We start from the raw sequence: 13,861 nt of genomic DNA, 5'->3' as shown, positions 1-13,861 counted from the left end.
TAGTTCAATCAAAAACGCCTGTTTTTTGGTGAAAGAGATAACCACCCCCCCTTACGACATGCTTCAGAAACGAAAAAAATGGTCCATTTTCAAATGTTGCGTCTTTGAACGACAATTCACATTTGTACGTGGATAATCACTTTTAGAGATAAAATTAGGTGTTTAAAGTGATTTTCAAGCTTCCAGGGGCCCTAAACACAAGATTTGAGAAATGGGTAAAAGTGAATGAAAATGGCCAATTAACTCACTCTGAGGCCTTAAAAAGTGTGTCTCCTCCACGGGAAGTGAATAAAATAACATTTGGAGGCCTTTATTGTTCAATCAAAAACACCAGTTTTTTGGTGAAAGAGATAACCACCCCCCCTTACGACATGCTTCAGAAACGAAAAAAATGGTTCATTTTCGAATGTTGCGTCTTTGAACGACAATTCACATTTGTACGTGGATAATCACTTTTAGAGATAAAATTAGATGTTTAAAGTGATTTTCAAGCTTCCAGGGGCCGTAAACACAAGATTTGAGGAATGGGTAAATGTGAATGAAAATGGCCAATTTATGCACTCTGAGGCCTTAAAAAGTTTTTCTCCACCCCAGCAAGTGAATTAAATAACATTTCTAGGCCTTTATTGTTCAATCAAAAACGTCCGAGTTTTTGATGAAAGAGATAACTACCCCCCCTTACGACATGCTTCAGAAACTAAAAAAATGGTCCGTTTTCAAATGTTGCCTCTTTGAACTACAATTCACATTTGCTCGTGGATAATCACTTTTAGAGATAAAATTAGATGTTTAAAGTGATTTTCAAGCTTCCAGGGGCCGTAAACACAAGATTTGAGGAATGGGTAAATGTGAATGAAAATGGCCAATTTACTCATTCTGAGGCCTTAAAAAGTGTTTCTCCTCCACGGGAAGCGAATTAAGTAATATTTATAGGCCTTTATTGTTCAAGCGAAAACACCAGTTTTTTGGTGAAAGAGATAACCACCCCCCCTTACGACATGCTTCAGAAACGAAAAAAATGGTTGATTTTCAAATGTTGCGTCTTTGAACTACAATTCACATTTGTACGTGGATAATCACTTTTAGAGATAAAATTAGATGTTTAAAGTGATTTTCAAGCTTCCAGGGGCCGTAAACACAAGATTTGAGGAATGGGTAAATGTGAATGAAAATGGCCAATTTACTCACTCTGCGGCCTTAAAAAGTGTTTCTCCTCCACGGGAAGTGAATAAAATACCATTTGGAGGCATTTATAGTTCAATCAAAAACGCCTGTTTTTTGGTGAAAGAGATAACCACCCCCCCTTACGACATGCTTCAGAAACGAAAAAAATGGTCCATTTTCAAATGTTGCGTCTTTGAACGACAATTCACATTTGTACGTGGAAAATCACGTTTAAAGATAAAATGAGATGTTTAAAGTGATTTTCATGCTTCCAGGGGCCTTAAACACGAGATTTGAGGAATGGGTAAAAGTGAATGAAAATGGCCAATTTACTCACTCTGCGGCCTTAAAAAGTGTTTCTCCTCCACGGGAAGTGAATAAAATACCATTTGGAGGCATTTATAGTTCAATCAAAAACGCCTGTTTTTTTGGTGAAAGAGATAACCACCCCCCCTTACGACATGCTTCAGAAATGAAAAAAATGGTCCATTTTCAAATGTTGCGTCTTTGAACGACAATTCACATTTGTACGTGGATAATCACTTTTAGAGATAAAATTAGATGTTTAAAGTGATTTTCAAGCTTCCAGGGGCCGTAAACACAAGATTTGAGGAATGGGTAAATGTGAATGAAAATGGCCAATTTATGCACTCTGAGGCCTTAAAAAGTTTTTCTCCACCCCAGCAAGTGAATTAAATAACATTTGTAGGCCTTTATTGTTCAATCAAAAACGTCCGAGTTTTTGATGAAAGAGATAACCACCCCCCCTTACGACATGCTTCAGAAAATAAAAAAATGGTCCGTTTTCAATTGTTGCCTCTTTGAACTACAATTCACATTTGTACGTGGAAAATCACTTTTAAAGATAAAATGAGATGTTTAAAGTGATTTTCATGCTTCCAGGGGCCTTAAACACAAGATTTGAGGAATGGGTAAAAGTGAATGAAAATGGCCAATTTACTCATTCTGAGGCCTTAAAAAGTGTTTCTCCTCCACGGGAAGTGAATTAAGTAATATTTGTAGGCCTTTATTGTTCAAGCGACAACTCCTGATTTTTGGCGAAAGAGATAACCACCCCCCCTTACGACATGCTTCAGAAACTAAAAAAATGGTCCGTTTTCAAATGTTGCCTCTTTGAACTACAATTCACATTTGTACGTGGAAAATCACGTTTAAAGATAAAATGAGATGTTTAAAGTGATTTTCATGCTTCCAGGGGCCTTAAACACGAGATTTGAGGAATGGGTAAAAGTGAATGAAAATGGCCAATTTACTCACTCTGCGGCCTTAAAAAGTGTTTCTCCTCCATGGGAAGTGAATAAAATACCATTTGGAGGCATTTATAGTTCAATCAAAAACGCCTGTTTTTTGGTGAAAGAGATAACCACCCCCCCTTACGACATGCTTCAGAAACGAAAAAAACGGTCCATTTTCAAATGTTGCGTCTTTGAACGACAATTCACATTTGTACGTGGATAATCCCTTTTAGAGATAAAATTAGATGTTTAAAGTGATTTTCAAGCTTCCAGGGGCCCTAAACACAAGATTTGAGAAATGGGTAAAAGTGAATGAAAATGGCCAATTAACTCACTCTGAGGCCTTAAAAAGTGTTTCTCCTCCACGGGAAGTGAATAAAATAACATTTGGAGGCCTTTATTGTTCAATCAAAAACACCAGTTTTTTGGTGAAAGAGATAACCACCCCCCCTTACGACATGCTTCAGAAACGAAAAAAATGGTTCATTTTCAAATGTTGCGTCTTTGAACTACAATTCACATTTGTACGTGGATAATCACTTTTAGAGATAAAATTAGATGTTTAAAGTGATTTTCAAGCTTCCAGGGGCCGTAAACACAAGATTTGAGGAATGGGTAAATGTGAATGAAAATGGCCAATTTACTCATTCTGAGGCCTTAAAAAGTGTTTCTCCTCCACGGGAAGTGAATTAAGTAATATTTGTAGGCCTTTATTGTTCAAGCGAAAACACCAGTTTTTTGGTGAAAGAGATAACCACCCCCCCTTACGACATGCTTCAGAAACGAAAAAAATGGTTCATTTTCAAATGTTGCGTCTTTGAACTACAATTCACATTTGTATGTGGATAATCACTTTTAGAGATAAAATTAGATGTTTAAAGTGATTTTCAAGCTTCCAGGGGCCGTAAACACAAGATTTGAGGAAAGGGTAAATGTGAATGAAAATGGCCAATTTATGCACTCTGAGGCCTTAAAAAGTTTTTCTCCACCCCAGCAAGTGAATTAAATAACATTTCTAGGCCTTTATTGTTCAATCAAAAACGTCCGAGTTTTTGATGAAAGAGATAACTACCCCCCTTACGACATGCTTCAGAAACTAAAAAAATGGTCCGTTTTCAAATGTTGCCTCTTTGAACTACAATTCACATTTGCTCGTGGATAATCACTTTTAGAGATAAAATTAGATGTTTAAAGTGATTTTCAAGCTTCCAGGGGCCGTAAACACAAGATTTGAGGAATGGGTAAATGTGAATGAAAATGGCCAATTTACTCATTCTGAGGCCTTAAAAAGTGTTTCTCCTCCACGGGAAGTGAATTAAGTAATATTTATAGGCCTTTATTGTTCAAGCGAAAACACCAGTTTTTTGGTGAAAGAGATAACCACCCCCCCTTACGACATGCTTCAGAAACGAAAAAAATGGTTAATTTTCAAATGTTGCGTCTTTGAACTACAATTCACATTTGTACGTGGATAATCACTTTTAGAGATAAAATTAGATGTTTAAAGTGATTTTCAAGCTTCCAGGGGCCGTAAACACAAGATTTGAGGAATGGGTAAATGTGAATGAAAATGGCCAATTTATGCACTCTGAGGCCTTAAAAAGTTTGTCTCCACCCCAGCAAGTGAATTAAATAACATTTGTAGGCCTTTATTGTTCAATCAAAAACGCCCGAGTTTTTGATGAAAGAGATAACCACCCCCCCTTACGAAATGCTTCAGAAACTAAAAAAATGGTCCGTTTTCAAATGTTGCCTCTTTGAACTACAATTCACATTTGTACGTGGAAAATCACTTTTAAAGATAAAATGAGATGTTTAAAGTGATTTTCATGCTTCCAGGGGCCTTAAACACAAGATTTGAGGAATGGGTAAAAGTGAATGAAAATGGCCAATTTACTCATTCTGAGGCCTTAAAAAGTGTTTCTCCTCCACGGGAAGTGAATGAAGTAATATTTGTAGGCCTTTATTGTTCAAGCGAAAACGCACGATTTTTGATGAAAGAGATAACCACCCCCCCTTACGACATGCTTCAGAAACTAAAAAAATGGTCCGTTTTCAAATGTTGCGTCTTTGAACTACAATTCACATTTGTACGTGGAAAATCACTTTTAAAGATAAAATGAGATGTTTAAAGTGATTTTCATGCTTCCAGGGGCCTTAAACACGAGATTTGAGGAATGGGTAAAAGTGAATGAAAATGGCCAATTTACTCACTCTGCGGCCTTAAAAAGTGTTTCTCCTCCACGGGAAGTGAATAAAATACCATTTGGAGGCATTTATAGTTCAATCAAAAACGCCTGTTTTTTTGGTGAAAGAGATAACCACCCCCCCTTACGACATGCTTCAGAAACGAAAAAAATGGTTCATTTTCAAATGTTGCGTCTTTGAACGACAATTCACATTTGTACGTGGATAATCACTTTTAGAGATAAAATTAGATGTTTAAAGTGATTTTCAAGCTTCCAGGGGCCGTAAACACAAGATTTGAGGAATGGGTAAATGTGAATGAAAATGGCCAATTTATGCACTCTGAGGCCTTAAAAAGTTTTTCTCCACCCCAGCAAGTGAATTAAATAACATTTGTAGGCCTTTATTGTTCAATCAAAAACGTCCGAGTTTTTGATGAAAGAGATAACTACCCCCCCTTACGACATGCTTCAGAAACTAAAAAAATGGTCCGTTTTCAAATGTTGCCTCTTTGAACTACAATTCACATTTGTACGTGGAAAATCACTTTTAAAGATAAAATGAGATGTTTAAAGTGATTTTCATGCTTCCAGGGGCCTTAAACACAAGATTTGAGGAATGGGTAAAAGTGAATGAAAATGGCCAATTTACTCATTCTGAGGCCTTAAAAAGTGTTTCTCCTCCACGGGAAGTGAATTAAGTAATATTTGTAGGCCTTTATTGTTCAAGCGAAAACTCCTGATTTTTGGCGAAAGAGATAACCACCCCCCCTTACGACATGCTTCAGAAACTAAAAAAATGGTCCGTTTTCAAATGTTGCCTCTTTGAACTATAATTCACAATTGTACGTGGAAAATCACTTTTAAAGATAAAATGAGATTTTTAAAGTGATTTTCATGCTTCCAGGGGCCTTAAACACGAGATTTGAGGAATGGGTAAAAGTGAATGAAAATGGCCAATTTACTCACTCTGCGGCCTTAAAAAGTGTTTCTCCTCCATGGGAAGTGAATAAAATACCATTTGGAGGCATTTATAGTTCAATCAAAAACGCCTGTTTTTTGGTGAAAGAGATAACCACCCCCCCTTACGACATGCTTCAGAAACGAAAAAAATGGTCCATTTTCAAATGTTGCGTCTTTGAACGACAATTCACATTTGTACGTGGATAATCACTTTTAGAGATAAAATTAGGTGTTTAAAGTGATTTTCAAGCTTCCAGGGGCCCTAAACACAAGATTTGAGAAATGGGTAAAAGTGAATGAAAATGGCCAATTAACTCACTCTGAGGCCTTAAAAAGTGTTTCTCCTCCACGGGAAGTGAATAAAATAACATTTGGAGGCCTTTATTGTTCAATCAAAAACACCAGTTTTTTGGTGAAAGAGATAACCACCCCCCCTTACGACATGCTTCAGAAACGAAAAAAATGGTTCATTTTCGAATGTTGCGTCTTTGAACTACAATTCACATTTGTACGTGGATAATCACTTTTAGAGATAAAATTAGATGTTTAAAGTGATTTTCAAGCTTCCAGGGGCCGTAAACACAAGATTTGAGGAATGGGTAAATGTGAATGAAAATGGCCAATTTATGCACTCTGAGGCCTTAAAAAGTTTTTCTCCACCCCAGCAAGTGAATTAAATAACATTTCTAGGCCTTTATTGTTCAATCAAAAACGTCCGAGTTTTTGATGAAAGAGATAACTACCCCCCCTTACGACATGCTTCAGAAACTAAAAAAATGGTCCGTTTTCAAATGTTGCCTCTTTGAACTACAATTCACATTTGCTCGTGGATAATCACTTTTAGAGATAAAATTAGATGTTTAAAGTGATTTTCAAGCTTCCAGGGGCCGTAAACACAAGATTTGAGGAATGGGTAAATGTGAATGAAAATGGCCAATTTACTCATTCTGAGGCCTTAAAAAGTGTTTCTCCTCCACGGGAAGCGAATTAAGTAATATTTATAGGCCTTTATTGTTCAAGCGAAAACACCAGTTTTTTGGTGAAAGAGATAACCACCCCCCCTTACGACATGCTTCAGAAACGAAAAAAATGGTTGATTTTCAAATGTTGCGTCTTTGAACTACAATTCACATTTGTACGTGGATAATCACTTTTAGAGATAAAATTAGATGTTTAAAGTGATTTTCAAGCTTCCAGGGGCCGTAAACACAAGATTTGAGGAATGGGTAAATGTGAATGAAAATGGCCAATTTACTCACTCTGCGGCCTTAAAAAGTGTTTCTCCTCCACGGGAAGTGAATAAAATACCATTTGGAGGCCTTTATTGTTCAATCAAAAACACCAGTTTTTTGGTGAAAGAGATAACCACCCCCCCTTACGACATGCTTCAGAAACGAAAAAAATGGTTCATTTTCAAATGTTGCGTCTTTGAACGACAATTCACATTTGTACGTGGATAATCACTTTTAGAGATAAAATTAGATGTTTAAAGTGATTTTCAAGCTTCCAGGGGCCGTAAACACAAGATTTGAGGAATGGGTAAATGTGAATGAAAATGGCCAATTTATGCACTCTGAGGCCTTAAAAAGTTTTTCTCCACCCCAGCAAGTGAATTAAATAACATTTGTAGGCCTTTATTGTTCAATCAAAAACGTCCGAGTTTTTGATGAAAGAGATAACCACCCCCCCTTACGACATGCTTCAGAAAATAAAAAAATGGTCCGTTTTCAAATGTTGCCTCTTTGAACTACAATTCACATTTGTACGTGGAAAATCACTTTTAAAGATAAAATGAGATGTTTAAAGTGATTTTCATGCTTCCAGGGGCCTTAAACACAAGATTTGAGGAATGGGTAAAAGTGAATGAAAATGGCCAATTTACTCATTCTGAGGCCTTAAAAAGTGTTTCTCCTCCACGGGAAGTGAATTAAGTAATATTTGTAGGCCTTTATTGTTCAAGCGAAAACTCCTGATTTTTGGCGAAAGAGATAACCACCCCCCCTTACGACATGCTTCAGAAACTAAAAAAATGGTCCGTTTTCAAATGTTGCCTCTTTGAACTACAATTCACATTTGTACGTGGAAAATCACGTTTAAAGATAAAATGAGATGTTTAAAGTGATTTTCATGCTTCCAGGGGCCTTAAACACGAGATTTGAGGAATGGGTAAAAGTGAATGAAAATGGCCAATTTACTCACTCTGCGGCCTTAAAAAGTGTTTCTCCTCCATGGGAAGTGAATAAAATACCATTTGGAGGCATTTATAGTTCAATCAAAAACGCCTGTTTTTTGGTGAAAGAGATAACCACCCCCCCTTACGACATGCTTCAGAAACGAAAAAAACGGTCCATTTTCAAATGTTGCGTCTTTGAACGACAATTCACATTTGTACGTGGATAATCCCTTTTAGAGATAAAATTAGATGTTTAAAGTGATTTTCAAGCTTCCAGGGGCCCTAAACACAAGATTTGAGAAATGGGTAAAAGTGAATGAAAATGGCCAATTAACTCACTCTGAGGCCTTAAAAAGTGTTTCTCCTCCACGGGAAGTGAATAAAATAACATTTGGAGGCCTTTATTGTTCAATCAAAAACACCAGTTTTTTGGTGAAAGAGATAACCACCCCCCCTTACGACATGCTTCAGAAACGAAAAAAATGGTTCATTTTCAAATGTTGCGTCTTTGAACTACAATTCACATTTGTACGTGGATAATCACTTTTAGAGATAAAATTAGATGTTTAAAGTGATTTTCAAGCTTCCAGGGGCCGTAAACACAAGATTTGAGGAATGGGTAAATGTGAATGAAAATGGCCAATTTACTCATTCTGAGGCCTTAAAAAGTGTTTCTCCTCCACGGGAAGTGAATTAAGTAATATTTGTAGGCCTTTATTGTTCAAGCGAAAACACCAGTTTTTTGGTGAAAGAGATAACCACCCCCCCTTACGACATGCTTCAGAAACGAAAAAAATGGTTCATTTTCAAATGTTGCGTCTTTGAACTACAATTCACATTTGTATGTGGATAATCACTTTTAGAGATAAAATTAGATGTTTAAAGTGATTTTCAAGCTTCCAGGGGCCGTAAACACAAGATTTGAGGAAAGGGTAAATGTGAATGAAAATGGCCAATTTATGCACTCTGAGGCCTTAAAAAGTTTTTCTCCACCCCAGCAAGTGAATTAAATAACATTTCTAGGCCTTTATTGTTCAATCAAAAACGTCCGAGTTTTTGATGAAAGAGATAACTACCCCCCTTACGACATGCTTCAGAAACTAAAAAAATGGTCCGTTTTCAAATGTTGCCTCTTTGAACTACAATTCACATTTGCTCGTGGATAATCACTTTTAGAGATAAAATTAGATGTTTAAAGTGATTTTCAAGCTTCCAGGGGCCGTAAACACAAGATTTGAGGAATGGGTAAATGTGAATGAAAATGGCCAATTTACTCATTCTGAGGCCTTAAAAAGTGTTTCTCCTCCACGGGAAGTGAATTAAGTAATATTTATAGGCCTTTATTGTTCAAGCGAAAACACCAGTTTTTTGGTGAAAGAGATAACCACCCCCCCTTACGACATGCTTCAGAAACGAAAAAAATGGTTAATTTTCAAATGTTGCGTCTTTGAACTACAATTCACATTTGTACGTGGATAATCACTTTTAGAGATAAAATTAGATGTTTAAAGTGATTTTCAAGCTTCCAGGGGCCGTAAACACAAGATTTGAGGAATGGGTAAATGTGAATGAAAATGGCCAATTTATGCACTCTGAGGCCTTAAAAAGTTTGTCTCCACCCCAGCAAGTGCATTAAATAACATTTGTAGGCCTTTATTGTTCAATCAAAAACGCCCGAGTTTTTGATGAAAGAGATAACCACCCCCCCTTACGAAATGCTTCAGAAACTAAAAAAATGGTCCGTTTTCAAATGTTGCCTCTTTGAACTACAATTCACATTTGTACGTGGAAAATCACTTTTAAAGATAAAATGAGATGTTTAAAGTGATTTTCATGCTTCCAGGGGCCTTAAACACAAGATTTGAGGAATGGGTAAAAGTGAATGAAAATGGCCAATTTACTCATTCTGAGGCCTTAAAAAGTGTTTCTCCTCCACGGGAAGTGAATGAAGTAATATTTGTAGGCCTTTATTGTTCAAGCGAAAACGCACGATTTTGGCGAAAGAGATAACCACCCCCCCTTACGACATGCTTCAGAAACTAAAAAAATGGTCCGTTTTCAAATGTTGCGTCTTTGAACTACAATTCACATTTGTACGTGGAAAATCACTTTTAAAGATAAAATGAGATGTTTAAAGTGATTTTCATGCTTCCAGGGGCCTTAAACACGAGATTTGAGGAATGGGTAAAAGTGAATGAAAATGGCCAATTTACTCACTCTGCGGCCTTAAAAAGTGTTTCTCCTCCACGGGAAGTGAATAAAATACCATTTGGAGGCATTTATAGTTCAATCAAAAACGCCTGTTTTTTTGGTGAAAGAGATAACCACCCCCCCCTTACGACATGCTTCAGAAACGAAAAAAATGGTTCATTTTCAAATGTTGCGTCTTTGAACGACAATTCACATTTGTACGTGGATAATCACTTTTAGAGATAAAATTAGATGTTTAAAGTGATTTTCAAGCTTCCAGGGGCCGTAAACACAAGATTTGAGGAATGGGTAAATGTGAATGAAAATGGCCAATTTATGCACTCTGAGGCCTTAAAAAGTTTTTCTCCACCCCAGCAAGTGAATTAAATAACATTTGTAGGCCTTTATTGTTCAATCAAAAACGTCCGAGTTTTTGATGAAAGAGATAACTACCCCCCCTTACGGCATGCTTCAGAAACTAAAAAAATGGTCCGTTTTCAAATGTTGCCTCTTTGAACTACAATTCACATTTGTACGTGGAAAATCACTTTTAAAGATAAAATGAGATGTTTAAAGTGATTTTCATGCTTCCAGGGGCCTTAAACACAAGATTTGAGGAATGGGTAAAAGTGAATGAAAATGGCCAATTTACTCATTCTGAGGCCTTAAAAAGTGTTTCTCCTCCACGGGAAGTGAATTAAGTAATATTTGTAGGCCTTTATTGTTCAAGCGAAAACTCCTGATTTTTGGCGAAAGAGATAACCACCCCCCTTTACGACATGCTTCAGAAACTAAAAAAATGGTCCGTTTTCAAATGTTGCCTCTTTGAACTACAATTCACAATTGTACGTGGAAAATCACTTTTAAAGATAAAATGAGATGTTTAAAGTGATTTTCATGCTTCCAGGGGCCTTAAACACGAGATTTGAGGAATGGGTAAAAGTGAATGAAAATGGCCAATTTACTCACTCTGCGGCCTTAAAAAGTGTTTCTCCTCCATGGGAAGTGAATAAAATACCATTTGGAGGCATTTATAGTTCAATCAAAAACGCCTGTTTTTTGGTGAAAGAGATAACCACCCCCCCTTACGACATGCTTCAGAAACGAAAAAAATGGTCCATTTTCAAATGTTGCGTCTTTGAACGACAATTCACATTTGTACGTGGATAATCACTTTTAGAGATAAAATTAGGTGTTTAAAGTGATTTTCAAGCTTCCAGGGGCCCTAAACACAAGATTTGAGAAATGGGTAAAAGTGAATGAAAATGGCCAATTAACTCACTCTGAGGCCTTAAAAAGTGTTTCTCCTCCACGGGAAGTGAATAAAATAACATTTGGAGGCCTTTATTGTTCAATCAAAAACACCAGTTTTTTGGTGAAAGAGATAACCACCCCCCCTTACGACATGCTTCAGAAACGAAAAAAATGGTTCATTTTCGAATGTTGCGTCTTTGAACTACAATTCACATTTGTACGTGGATAATCACTTTTAGAGATAAAATTAGATGTTTAAAGTGATTTTCAAGCTTCCAGGGGCCGTAAACACAAGATTTGAGGAATGGGTAAATGTGAATGAAAATGGCCAATTTATGCACTCTGAGGCCTTAAAAAGTTTTTCTCCACCCCAGCAAGTGAATTAAATAACATTTCTAGGCCTTTATTGTTCAATCAAAAACGTCCGAGTTTTTGATGAAAGAGATAACTACCCCCCCTTACGACATGCTTCAGAAACTAAAAAAATGGTCCGTTTTCAAATGTTGCCTCTTTGAACTACAATTCACATTTGCTCGTGGATAATCACTTTTAGAGATAAAATTAGATGTTTAAAGTGATTTTCAAGCTTCCAGGGGCCGTAAACACAAGATTTGAGGAATGGGTAAATGTGAATGAAAATGGCCAATTTACTCATTCTGAGGCCTTAAAAAGTGTTTCTCCTCCACGGGAAGCGAATTAAGTAATATTTATAGGCCTTTATTGTTCAAGCGAAAACACCAGTTTTTTGGTGAAAGAGATAACCACCCCCCCTTACGACATGCTTCAGAAACGAAAAAAATGGTTGATTTTCAAATGTTGCGTCTTTGAACTACAATTCACATTTGTACGTGGATAATCACTTTTAGAGATAAAATTAGATGTTTAAAGTGATTTTCAAGCTTCCAGGGGCCGTAAACACAAGATTTGAGGAATGGGTAAATGTGAATGAAAATGGCCAATTTACTCACTCTGCGGCCTTAAAAAGTGTTTCTCCTCCACGGGAAGTGAATAAAATACCATTTGGAGGCATTTATAGTTCAATCAAAAACGCCTGTTTTTTGGTGAAAGAGATAACCACCCCCCCTTCCGACATGCTTCAGAAACGAAAAAAATGGTCCATTTTCAAATGTTGCGTCTTTGAACGACAATTCACATTTGTACGTGGAAAATCACGTTTAAAGATAAAATGAGATGTTTAAAGTGATTTTCATGCTTCCAGGGGCCTTAAACACGAGATTTGAGGAATGGGTAAAAGTGAATGAAAATGGCCAATTTACTCACTCTGCGGCCTTAAAAAGTGTTTCTCCTCCATGGGAAGTGAATAAAATACCATTTGGAGGCCTTTATTGTTCAATCAAAAACACCAGTTTTTTGGTGAAAGAGATAACCACCCCCCCTTACGACATGCTTCAGAAACGAAAAAAATGGTTCATTTTCAAATGTTGCGTCTTTGAACGACAATTCACATTTGTACGTGGATAATCACTTTTAGAGATAAAATTAGATGTTTAAAGTGATTTTCAAGCTTCCAGGGGCCGTAAACACAAGATTTGAGGAATGGGTAAATGTGAATGAAAATGGCCAATTTATGCACTCTGAGGCCTTAAAAAGTTTTTCTCCACCCCAGCAAGTGAATTAAATAACATTTGTAGGCCTTTATTGTTCAATCAAAAACGTCCGAGTTTTTGATGAAAGAGATAACCACCCCCCCTTACGACATGCTTCAGAAACTAAAAAAATGGTCCGTTTTCAAATGTTGCCTCTTTGAACTACAATTCACATTTGTACGTGGAAAATCACTTTTAAAGATAAAATGATATGTTTAAAGTGATTTTCATGCTTCCAGGGGCCTTAAACACAAGATTTGAGGAATGGGTAAAAGTGAATGAAAATGGCCAATTTACTCATTCTGAGGCCTTAAAAAGTGTTTCTCCTCCACGGGAAGTGAATTAAGTAATATTTGTAGGCCTTTATTGTTCAAGCGACAACTCCTGATTTTTGGCGAAAGAGATAACCACCCCCCCTTACGACATGCTTCAGAAACTAAAAAAATGGTCCGTTTTCAAATGTTGCCTCTTTGAACTACAATTCACATTTGTACGTGGAAAATCACGTTTAAAGATAAAATGAGATGTTTAAAGTGATTTTCATGCTTCCAGGGGCCTTAAACACGAGATTTGAGGAATGGGTAAAAGTGAATGAAAATGGCCAATTTACTCACTCTGCGGCCTTAAAAAGTGTTTCTCCTCCATGGGAAGTGAATAAAATACCATTTGGAGGCATTTATAGTTCAATCAAAAACGCCTGTTTTTTGGTGAAAGAGATAACCACCCCCCCTTACGACATGCTTCAGAAACGAAAAAAACGGTCCATTTTCAAATGTTGCGTCTTTGAACGACAATTCACATTTGTACGTGGATAATCCCTTTTAGAGATAAAATTAGATGTTTAAAGTGATTTTCAAGCTTCCAGGGGCCCTAAACACAAGATTTGAGAAATGGGTAAAAGTGAATGAAAATGGCCAATTAACTCACTCTGAGGCCTTAAAAAGTGTTTCTCCTCCACGGGAAGTGAATAAAATAACATTTGGAGGCCTTTATTGTTCAATCAAAAACACCAGTTTTTTGGTGAAAGAGATAACCACCCCCCCTTACGACATGCTTCAGAAACGAAAA

Source organism: Triturus cristatus, chromosome 9 (assembly GCF_964204655.1).
Source record: "Triturus cristatus chromosome 9, aTriCri1.1, whole genome shotgun sequence".
Lineage (NCBI taxonomy): Eukaryota > Metazoa > Chordata > Amphibia > Caudata > Salamandridae > Triturus > Triturus cristatus.
This window is presented reverse-complemented; position numbering follows the sequence as displayed.